This window comes from Brienomyrus brachyistius, chromosome 25 (assembly GCF_023856365.1).
Source record: "Brienomyrus brachyistius isolate T26 chromosome 25, BBRACH_0.4, whole genome shotgun sequence".
In the NCBI taxonomy this organism is placed as follows: domain Eukaryota; kingdom Metazoa; phylum Chordata; class Actinopteri; order Osteoglossiformes; family Mormyridae; genus Brienomyrus; species Brienomyrus brachyistius.
Window position 1 is genome coordinate 11,684,918 of NC_064557.1, and position 11,650 is coordinate 11,696,567.

The 11,650-nt window shown below is 50.3% G+C and overlaps 2 protein-coding genes across 10 annotated transcripts in view; one reads left to right on the forward strand and one right to left on the reverse strand.

Moving 5' to 3' along the window:
* Positions 1-2,686, reverse strand: part of fat1a (FAT atypical cadherin 1a) — a 45,585-nt gene extending 42,899 nt beyond the window's left edge. For 7 of the 9 annotated variants that reach the window (XR_007385449.1, XM_048995835.1, XM_048995833.1 and 4 more), the window contains exon 1: positions 1,744-2,269. The gene's annotated coding sequence lies outside the window, so the exon portion shown is untranslated. Of the gene's footprint in view, positions 1-318; positions 404-1,743 lie in introns of those variants that run through there. The other 2 variants (XM_048995830.1, XM_048995831.1) reach the window with 2 other exon arrangements.
* LOC125720430 (uncharacterized) overlaps positions 1-11,650 on the forward strand; it is a 284,101-nt gene that overhangs the window by 86,297 nt on the left and 186,154 nt on the right. The gene's annotated exons all lie outside the window — the stretch shown is intronic.

Consider the following 11,650-nt stretch of genomic DNA (forward strand, 5'->3'; position numbering starts at 1 on the left):
ATTTCCATTCAGTTCACGTAGACCGTGCTGCCTTGAGAAAGCAAAATTATACACACTTTAAAACAGCAAAAATCACAAAAAGGAATATCCGAATGAAATTCTGGCTGTGTGCGCGGATGGTTTTAAGGTAAAACGCGTTTCCCTCGCACTTTTATGAAAACTCCCGAGACTGTAACTTCTCAGTCAAAGGGGGCTCCGGTCGGAAACCTACAAAGCAACTTTTTCTAAAGACTAAAACCTGGGGAACCAAGCCGAATGGAGTCGAAACAAAGCGAGCATTCCATTTCGTGTTTGTCCCCCCAGCCCACCTTTACCTACCCTCTCCGGTTCTAAAGTCCGCCTTTAGTTAGCATTTCGCCAAGTTCGGGGGTCTCCCGGCGTGGCGCGGCCAGCGCGTGTATCCCTCCTTCCCTCGATCTAGTACGGCTGTATCTCTCCGCGCTAAAAGCCACCGGCCCGGATCTACTTACATATGGCATGAAGATAAAAGGACCTTTGCTTCTTTCTTACTTTGCACATTTGAAAAAAGGCTATGTTTTTTTTTTAATACAAGTAGATTTAATTTGGTACGCCATATGTTTGTTTAATAAACCTTATCCGGCGAAGGAATGCAAGATCCTTCAACAGTGAGAATAACATGTTTAAAATGCGCTATTTAAAAACGGAAAATAGAATATGTCGTACCTGAATTTTATGGCTTTATATTGACATTAATTCCACTTTATATATGTAATAATTTTACATTTCTCTTACATAATTATACTGTCTACGTATTCGGTACAAATCAAATACTCTACATGAACTGCCTTCGTCTTCATCTAAACAGGTTTACACTTAATATAACTTTTTTCCCCAATCTTATTGTTCTGGGTACCGGTTCATATCCACTCAGGAGTCGCCCAGAGTCCCGATTAAAAAACGCAGGGGTTTTATTACCGAATAGTATTTTCCAAACCCATGTCCATGTGCCGCACTTTTCTCCTAAATAAAATGGGCAAACGACAGAAAGGCGCACAGCCTCGTGTTGGAGGAGCAGGTCCGGACGAACTACGGGGGCCCGTTTTAAACTGTACAGCCGCTTTTTCTGACCCAAATCACACGCCAAGACCCGATACCTCTGTCCCGTACGATTTCTTTGTATCATCTGCCCTTTCCGTTAATAAGTATATTTCACGGGGTCATCAAAAGCACCGACGACTTCACGGTAAACTTTGTTTCCAGCTTACTTTGAAGGGACCTGGATCCATTACCGACCGGACCCTTGGCTGCTTTGGGTGTTTGCAACATACTAACAAAAAAGATACAAAATCTTAAATACACTAAAACCGCACAGCGACGAGTGGCATGGCACTGTATCCCGCACCATATCGGTACAGATGGCGCTATCTCACTGGATTTTTATGGATTCCCAATTCCAGTTTTCTTCTTAACACCACGATCCTTACTTTTGAATTAAATTAAGGTCATATGTAATTCTCAACGGATATTAACGCTTCTTTCCCACATACATAAAACCCACACATAACAATGTATGGTTTCAACGCGATCCGAGGTTGCCTGAAAACTCAGCGCGATTAGGAAAACATCGCACCGACGTGATTTTATATCTGGAAATGTTTGCACTTATTACAGGAATGAGTGAAAGCGCACTGCCTTTATTGTTAGGACAAAATCAGGTAGTCGCGGCACATGGTATCGGTTTTGCAGGAGCGATGCCTCCTTCTCCCGACACTTCACACTTACCAGATCTGCCTGGACGTAGGATGCCGCCGAGTCCAAAAAGCAGTTCAAATAAATTCCCAGAAATGTTGGCGAATTTTACACGGGGACATTTTCTCCCAGACACACTAGGATAAATAAAAAGTCAGTGGCATTCACGATTGCGTCCAGCGGTTCCTCATCAGTCACATTTCACATTTCTTCCCATCTGCACCGAAGGCACATCTCGTTGCCCCCGCGGGGTCTGGTGCGCCTGATTCCGGCCGCTGCGCAGCGCCAGGTCCTGGCCGATCCGCCGTACAACAGCGCTACTGTTCCCTCGCCGGGACGCCTGGGCTTGGGGCCGTGACGTAGCCGAGCTCCAACTCCGCTCTCTCTCCTCTTTCTTTCAACGTCCAACCCTCGGAGAGCGAAGGAACGACGCCTCCTGATTTTCCAGGCGTGTTAGTATCACGACTCGTCCTGCACTTGCAGGGTTACGCAGGATTTGTTTCACCTTTCCTGCTCCATCCTTAAGCAATGTCCATGCGTGGGATGATTAATTTGAATCCTGTCCGATGTGAACACAGAAACGTTTATCTGTCACAAATACACACTCGGAAATATTACTCAGATCTTTTGTATGGCCAAACAAGTCGTTAAACATGGTTTATGAACGCATGGTCACGTTTGAATGTGGAACTATTACGGATGAGCGGAATTTTAAATTACACAAACATTCATCAAAAGAAAAATGTGTTTTGCGCTGATGATTTGATGATTCCAGGTAAACGCATCGACGTTACGCCTGCACTTTGACGTGGTGAGCCGACCGTCGACCCTCGCTCGCTGTTTAGGCATTCCGTTGCTCATCTGACCGCTGTGTTCTGGATTTACGGCTTAAGAGGGGATGTGCCGCGCCCCCGAAGCGGGTAATTTAGTGAAACCTATCCGCATTACAGTAAAGACTATTAAGACAATTCTGGGTGAGCTGCAGGGCTGGGCTGCTTCTGCCAGGAGTGTTCTGAGACACACTGCAGGCTTCTCCCAGCTCTTGTCCATTCTCCTCTACACACCTGTCCAAATGAGGAGGTGACACTCAGCCATTTCACCCTAATGTGGGAGATATCCACCTTCCGTTCTGGGATCCTGTTAGACCGATTCTGCTCTGTACTCTTGCAGCTGTCTCTCGTTATATGACCTCCCCATCTCACCTACTGAGGTTTTTGTCCAAGTGAATAAATCATTATAAACATAGAAAAGTAACCAAAAAAAACGAAACAGATGGAGTTTAGGAAAGGAAAAAATGTATGTACTCCCCTCACAGCACAATGGAGTCATCCGTTTGCTCCACGTGTGTCCAGTAAACAGGCTAAAATTACTCTGACCCAAAAAGGCAGCTCTTGTGCAAAGTGCCAGCCCTACCCGCGAGATCTTTGGAGCTGCAGTGCTCTCCGACGATTTGGCCAGAAGCTATGCCTGTCCTGCTGTTGCCACCTGACCCTGCTGGAGTTCTCCTGTGCTCACATCAGCGGGGGAGGCGGAGGGCTGTATGGACCTCGACACCCACCGTGCACACCGCTGCGGGAGAGACGGAGGGCACTATAGACCTCGACACCCACCGTGCACACCGCTGCGGGAGAGGCGGAGGGCACTATAGACCTCGACACCCACCGTGCACACCGCTGCAGGGGAGGCGGAGGGCACTATAGACCTCGACACCCACCGTGCACACCACGGCGGGAGAGGTGGAGGGCTGTGTGGACCTCGACACCCACCGTGCACACCGCTGCAGGGGAGGCGGAGGGCACTATAGACCTCGACACCCGCTGTGCACACCACGGCGGGAGAGGTGGAGGGCTGTGTGGACCTCGACACCCACCGTGCACACCGCTGCGGGAGAGACGGAGGGCACTATAGACCTCGACACCCACCGTGCACACCGCTGCGGGAGAGGCGGAGGGCACTATAGACCTCGACACCCACCGTGCACACCGCTGCAGGGGAGGCGGAGGGCACTATAGACCTCGACACCCACCGTGCACACCGCTGCGGGGGAGGCGGAGGGCTGTATGGACCTCGACACCCGCTGTGCACACCACGGCGGGAGAGGTGGAGGGCTGTGTGGACCTCGACACCCACCGTGCACACCGCTGCGGGAGAGGCGGAGGGCACTATAGACCTCGACACCCACCGTGCACACCGCTGCGGGAGAGGCGGAGGGCACTATAGACCTCGACACCCACCGTGCACACCGCTGCGGGAGAGGCGGAGGGCACTATAGACCTCGACACCCACCGTGCACACCGCTGCGGGAGAGACGGAGGGCACTATAGACCTCGACACCCACCGTGCACACCGCTGCGGGAGAGGCGGAGGGCACTATAGACCTCGACACCCACCGTGCACACCGCTGCGGGAGAGGCGGAGGGCACTATAGACCTCGACACCCACCGTGCACACCGCTGCAGGGGAGGCGGAGGGCACTATAGACCTCGACACCCACCGTGCACACCGCTGCGGGGGAGGCGGAGGGCATTATAGACCTCGACACCCACCGTGCACACCGCTGCGGGGGAGGCGGAGGGCACTATAGACCTCGACACCCACCGTGCACACCGCTGCGGGGGAGGCGGAGGGCACTATAGACCTCGACACCCACCGTGCACACCGCTGCGGGGGAGGCGGAGGGCACTATAGACCTCGACACCCACCGTGCACACCGCTGCGGGGGAGGCGGAGGGCACTATAGACCTCGACACCCACCGTGCACACCGCTGCGGGGGAGGCGGAGGGCACTATGGACCTCGACACCCACCGTGCACACCACTGCGGGGGAGGCGGAGGGCACTACGGACCTCGACATCCCTGCCTGCTCATCCCGCTCCTCCCATGAGAGTAAGAGAATTCACTCATGGAGCATTTCAGTCAGTAGCTGATGAATCAGTACATTTGCAAGGCAAAATCAACATGAAACATGGGCCAGGATGAAAGGCAGTCGAAGGAGATGAAACAGCCACAGTGTTAAAATGTACACAGCTCGAGAAGACATATTTTACCTCAGACTACTTCTGAGCATATTGCATGGGGAGCTATATTGCATGTATACCTCTCATTAATTTATTTGTTAATTTCTGTTTATTTCTTTAGTGTACTTTTTACACTCATTTACACTATATTTACTTGTCTTTGGCCTGCTATGTGTATTGTCCTGCACTTTGTATTGTTTTGTCGGCACTTGAGCTACCTTGCTGCTGTATGCACAAGAATTTCCCTTCAGAATCAATAAATTTCATCTAATCTTATAGCATCTTATTTTAGTTTGTGAAGGGTTTCACTTGACTTACTTTGTCCAGGCAATCTACCGTAGTTTACACTTTTTTTCTCATTTTAAACAGCTTAACAGCAGAAGTCGGTACAGGCTCAGACCAAAGCTGTGTGGTTTCGTTTCGGAGGTTAGCTGCTTAGCTGGCGTCTCCGGCGGAGGCCGACTAGCATAGGAGCGAGTCGGAAGCGGTTTCCGCATCCCGGAGAGCACCTCGGCCTGGAATCCCACTCGCTTCCTGGCACAGCCACCCGATACGGCCGGAATGCAGCGTGCGAGGATCCAGCAGCACCAGGCGCCAGGATCGTCCGGCCTCGGCGTCCGGAGCACCATATGTGAGGGAAAGCGGGCGGCTGCCCGCCACAGGATGGGAGGATGGAGGAGGCATGTGCCGAAATGCGTCTACAAACACCCCATTGTTGTCAGATTTGCCAGAAGGCTATGGTTTTGATTCAGGAAGACTTACACCTCTAAATACAGTATTAAATTACTGCTATTACTGCCAGGCGGAAATAAACATAATCCTTAATACTTTAAGGCTGAACTGTAAATTTAATTTTTCACATTCAAAAAATATGAGCATTTGGGACTTTAAAAACTCTCATAAATAAAATATTTTGTCCTTTTTTTCAGAAGTTCACGCTGTGTCCTGCCTGGGGATGTTCTCTGGTCTTCAACCACGCAAACTAATGTTAGTTTAAAAATAACAGTGGCACAATTTCACTGGGTTTTTTTTTGGCAGCCGTGTAGCTGAGGACATCCCCATGCAAGGCCTCAGGAACACCATCCTTATTACAGCCAATTTAAATATCCTTGCATTTGTTTTCTGTAACCACAGACGAAGCCCAGGTTCTAGATGAACCCAGAGCGAATACCAAGAATCCTCAAATTCTGCTTCTCCGGGTGAGATGTCGCAGCGATTCGCTGCTGCATACACATATCCCTTTACGGCAGCCCGGCCCGCAGGGTCAGCCAAACGGCTCTCCACCTCTGAATGGATCAGACGCCAGCAACAATCTTCCCTTCCAAGTCGCTACAATAGGCAGCTCATTTTCATCTCATTACCATAACAAACAGGCTGGCATGACCTTGGCATTACAGGTAGCAAAGTCCGTTTTCAACGCCCACGCATGGTGAACAGCCATAGGGTGTCCTAAAGGAAAACAGTTATCTACAGGGGTGCAGCAGTGAAAGCGTGGGGGGGTGGGTATTCACCAAGCCACACGTTCATTACAAATTAACACAACAAAGGGTTTTGAAGGCAGGACCACGCTTAGGATGTATGGTGAAAACAAGGCTGGGGCCGGATTAGGATACAATCATCGTTATATAATACGCAGCTGACAGAATTGTTTCCCGTATGCCTGTCCCTGTTTCATAAGGCTCTGCGGTCTCCCCGAGCATTCTTACCCCAGATGGGTGGGGGGGGGGTGATGGCAACCGGAACAAAGCACCCAGAAAGCAAACCAATCACTGTGTTTGAGTTAATGCTCACTCACTTTTATCCTGGTGCTTGTTGTTTTTTTTTCCCTGAGCTCCAATGAATGAGACGCATGCATGCGAACGTTTGATCACTGCTGAAAGGCTGGTTCAAAGGTATTCCTCTATTCAATGGCGATTCAGCGAATGGGCACCTGATGATGGCAATTCAGTGAAGGAGTGCTCTGAAGACAGCGAAATGGTGAAGGGGCGCTCTGAGGACAGCGATTGGCCGATGGGGCTGACTGAAGACGCGATTGACAGAAGGGGCGCTCTGAGGACAGCGATTGGCCGATGGGGCTGACTGAAGACGCGATTGACAGAAGGGGCACTCTGAGGACAGTGATTGGGCAATGGGGCTGACCGAAGATGCGATTGACAGAAGGGGCACTCTGAGGACAGTGATTGGGCGATGGGGCTGACCGAAGACTAGATTGACAGAAGGGGCGCTCTGAGGACAGCGATTTGCTCTGTTATAGTGCAACTTTGACTGGTGGGTCTCCCGCTGTAGCTTTCAGCTTTGATGTGAGATCCCTGCTCCTTCTGATGACCTTTCACCCAAGAGAACCCCTGCTTAGCTGTGTATCACAGCGCTCAGTCATGACTGGAATCATGATCCAGAAGCAGAGTGTGATCCTGAACCAAAGTTTTCCTCAACTTCAGAAATCGGGTCCCTACCGACCTATAAACTGTAAGCCTTCCCTCTGCTGTAAGTCGTTTTGGATAAAAGTGTCAAATAAATAATTTTAATATAATGTAAATGTAACCCATTCCTGTGTCTGCTGAGGGAGGATCCTGAACCTCATTAGGACAGAACACACTGATATAAGTAGAGAAATGCTTTCCAGAGGGTCTAGAATTAGATTTCAATGTCACACGCGGTACATGGGATGGACCTGTATGTGGCCGGCATCGTTGAGCGCAGACACACACACACACACACACACACTCCTGAGCACCGGCATTTATCTGGAAAGTAAGATAGGGTTCTTGGGAAATAATAGGGTGTGAGGAAGAAGAATAGTCCAGATCGCTATATCATCACCACACAGCAATCTATTTAAATAAAGGATTATGTAAAAAAGATCCTTTCAAGTCAGTAACACATAACTGTGCTGGAGAGATGTGCTCAAGCGGTTGGGTCGTGCCTATGGATTTAGCTACATAAGACAGAACATGTAATTTTACTGAATTTGACATTTCAGTGAACATAGCGCTGGATGTCAGTGGACAGGATGCATCATATGATTTCCTGGAGTATCCGAGGAACAGACACACATTCCGCTGATGTGAAAGTGTCTGTAAGTCATGTCAGAAAGGATCCGCATAAGCAACATTTAGTAGGGGGATTTGCATGGCCGGATTAGCAGAGCCTTGTAATGGAGCCGTGTGTTTGCCAGGGCGAGAGCCGACATGGATGAGGCTCACCATCTGTCCACCAGCACCTCGGAGCGGTCCGTCGGTTATCCAGTCCGGATTTGTTTATCAAGTCAAGCAGCACGAGGACATGTCCTCAGTTTGACGCTGAGCTCTGCGGGGTGGTACCCGCAATTCCCCATCCAGTGCTCTGTTCCTCATCCAGCGCTCTGTTCCCCATCCAGCGCTCTGCTTCCCATACAGCATTCAGTTCCCCATCCAGCGCTCTGTTCCCCATCCAGCATTCTGTTCCCCATCCAGCACTCTGTTCCCCATCCAGCATTCTGTTCCCTATCCAGTGCTCTGTTCCCCATCCAGTGTTCTGTTCCCTATCCAGCGCTCTGTTCCCCATCCAGCGTTCTGTTCCCCATCCAGCGCTCGTTTCCCCATATAGCATTCAGTTCCCCATCCAGTGTTCTGTTCCCCATCCAGCATTTAGTTCGACATCCAGCATTCTGTTCCCCATCCAGCGCTCTGTTCCCCATCCAACATTCTGTTCCCCATCCTGATGGTGTTGGGCCAGAGATGCCCAGCACTCCCCCCGCTCACCGTTCTGCCTCATAAGCAGGCACGTTTCTGATCCCGGGTCCTGAGCACGCTATGTTTGTCTTTGTGAAGTGATCCTTCTAATTTTCAGTGCTGCCCAAGACTTTGAAGGGGTTTGGAAAAAAACTCCTGAGATGACTGTCGTCGCATTCAAAGGCACTTTCGAGGGGGATGCTGCTGCAGAGTCAAGGGCCTATCACCGAGGATAAAATTTGATTTTATGATTTATTGAAAACAAGTGTCGCTATGTGGTCTGCTCTGAATTAATGACACTCATAGCAGTGTATCAAAAGCTGTAATTGGCACTGACAAAAGACTGAAAAACTGTACTGAACTGTAGGGTCTTATAAAAATGCATGACTTTGTTCGAGAGCAACACTGTTTTTCTGGGTGAGTAATGAACCGTGAGCCTGTTCCTGTGTATCTATGGTGATGGATGTGTCTCATTCCACAGAACATAGATAAGCACAGCACTTTCTCCCTGGATTAGCTGTGGATGTGCTTCCTGTGTCACGATCCCTGAGGTTAGAAGGTCAAAGGTTACCAGTTCAATGGACGCCCTTAGGGACATGAACTCCTACTTAGAGCATTTAATCTCAAACAGGTTTCTGACTTCCTGCCGGTAGACAGGGTTCCAGAGCCCTAGAAGGCACCCAGTAATCGCAGTGGAAGTGTGTGGTGCGTCTTTTCCCTGTTTGAAGATCAAACAAACTTGTAAGGAGGAGCAGAGGTGGATGATTCATAAAGTCTTCAGTGCTTTGACAGTCTGTACTGTTATAACACCGTCATGATAATGAGTCACTTCCTCGAATCTGTGCCAGCACTTAAAACTTTGCCCGCTGGCTGTCAGGAATCTCACCTTTATGGCTGCCTTGTCTTCAGCTCCAGGGACATGCTCTACCTGGATCCGGCACGTCCAGGGGAGGAGCCACAGGGAGCATCCTCTGCGCTGTGTCCGTGCATGCCCAGTAACCGCACGTCTCGGCAGAAGGTCCCAGCTCCCCACAGGGGAAAGGATCTGAGAGGAGACAGCGCAGCTCTGCTATTTTGGTACTTATCCAGTGGAATTAAAGAGTAAAGACTGTAAGATTGCTAAGTGTTTGCCTTGCCAGGCCTAGTTTGCTCGCAGATACAACCAAAGCGGTGCTGCAGATGAGTGACAATCCTGATGCGAAATGTTGTTGCTTCTGATTGAGGAATGGTGAGTAGGCTGGACAGGACCACTCTGAGGGCCAGTTGGGCCCCAGCCCTGGTGTGGTGTTATGGGGTCTGTGCCACACGTGTAACAAGCCTTGCGGTGGAGCTCTTCGCACCGATGGGCCCAGCGTGAGCGGTAGACGTGGCTGGCTCCCGGCACGTGCCTTTTTCCAGAGAAAAACATCCGGCTCCCCAGAATAAATCACAGCCGAGGTTGGCCGGTCGCTCTCCCAAGGGGGCCCCTTTTATAGGGGCCTCGCCCATCCTCTCCTGCCCGCGAATCCCCCGCTCCGGCGTCGAGGTCTTAAATCACGACAGCACACTGCATTCAGCGGCTGCCACGGAGCACCGTACCACGCCAACGGCGTGTCCAATAAGAGCTGGCAGAGCCTTTCAGACTTATTCCCGGTGCTTTTTATTCGAGGGAGCAAAACAGCAGATCCACACAAGTCATTATACTTTTCCCAGATTAAGGCAGACGTTTGCTTCCCATCTCATTTCAGGTTATTCTTCAGAGTGAGAATAACGTTGATGAATTCAGATGAACCATATGGTCTAAAAAGGCATTTATTTTTTGTTTATTTGTTTTTGGAAATCGAGTGTCATTCATTTACACTACAGGGGGACTCTTGGGGATACGCTTGTTTCAGACGCTGGTAATTTGGCACTTTCACGTTCAGCGAGGCAACTCGAGTGTGATTTGTGTAAAATGACAAACATGCTTGTTATGAAGTGTTTAAAATTCCTGTCCTGCGTCAGGCATCCAGGGAGACAGTTGTTATGTTCACCTTTTTTTAAATGAGGAGGAAGACCTTTAGGAGGTGTGTGGTATGAAGGACCGCTTTCCCAACACGTTAGGGTGGGATCACGCTCTACCCCAATGCCTTGGCTTTGGTTTGTATTTCTAAACCACTGCTGCTCCTTCTCTGATACTGCTTCTCCTCCAGCACAGCTCCTTCTGCTCTGACATTGCTGCTCCTCCTCCTCCTACACTGTTCCTCCTGCTCACACAATGCTCCTTCTCCAAATCTGTTCCTCCTCCGATACTGCTCCTCATCCAACGCTGTTCCTCCTCCTCTGACACTGCTCTTCCTTCTCCAACACTGCTTCTCCTCTGACACTGCTCGTCCTCCTCTGACATTGCTCTTCCTCCTCCAACTCTACTCCTTCTCCTCCGTCACTTCCTTCAGGTTGAATTGCCCTCCACAGGTGCCATGAGACCTAGTCCTACAGAGTTTCAGACGCATCTGACACACAGTGCCCCTGCTTTCCCAACATTGCTGGCTTCCACAGGCTTTTGCTTTTCCTCATACTGCACCGTGTTCTCATTCCACTGATGAGATCATGGCGGCAGACAGTGGCAAGGGCCATGGCGGGTCAGGAAGCTCACGGGAGGCTGATATATGCAGCCTGTGGTGGGCCGGCTCAGCTCATTCTAATTGCTGCAGACCTTCAGGTATGATCCACTCCGTCTCCTGAACATCTCTGCTGGCCTCATCTGGCTGAAGGTGCCACATAGAGGGATGGGCTCCTGTCCACCTCTGAATAATTGTCTAATTATGCCTCTTGCATGTCCCTCCCTCTGCCTCTCTCCCCTTTCTCCTTATTCCCCCTGTCTCTCCTCGTTTCTCCTTATCTCCCTCTCTCTCCTCCTTTCTACTCCCTGTCTCTCTCCTCCTTTTTCCACACTCCCTGTCTCTCTCTTCCTTTCTCCTCCTCTCCCTTTGTCTCTCCTCCTTATTTCTCCTCGCTTCCTGTCTCCTTTTCTCCTCACTCCTTGTCTCTTCTCCTTTCTCCTCAGCTCCCTCACTCCTTCTTTCGGCCACACTCCTCCTGTCACTCTCCTCCTTCTCCTTGCTCCCTCTGTCTCCTCCTATCTCCTCGCACCATGTCTCCTTGCTCCCTCTGTCTCTTCCTTTTTTCTCCACACTCCTTGTCTTACTCCTGTTTTCTCCTTGCTCCCTCTGTGTCTCTCCTCTCTGCATCGTA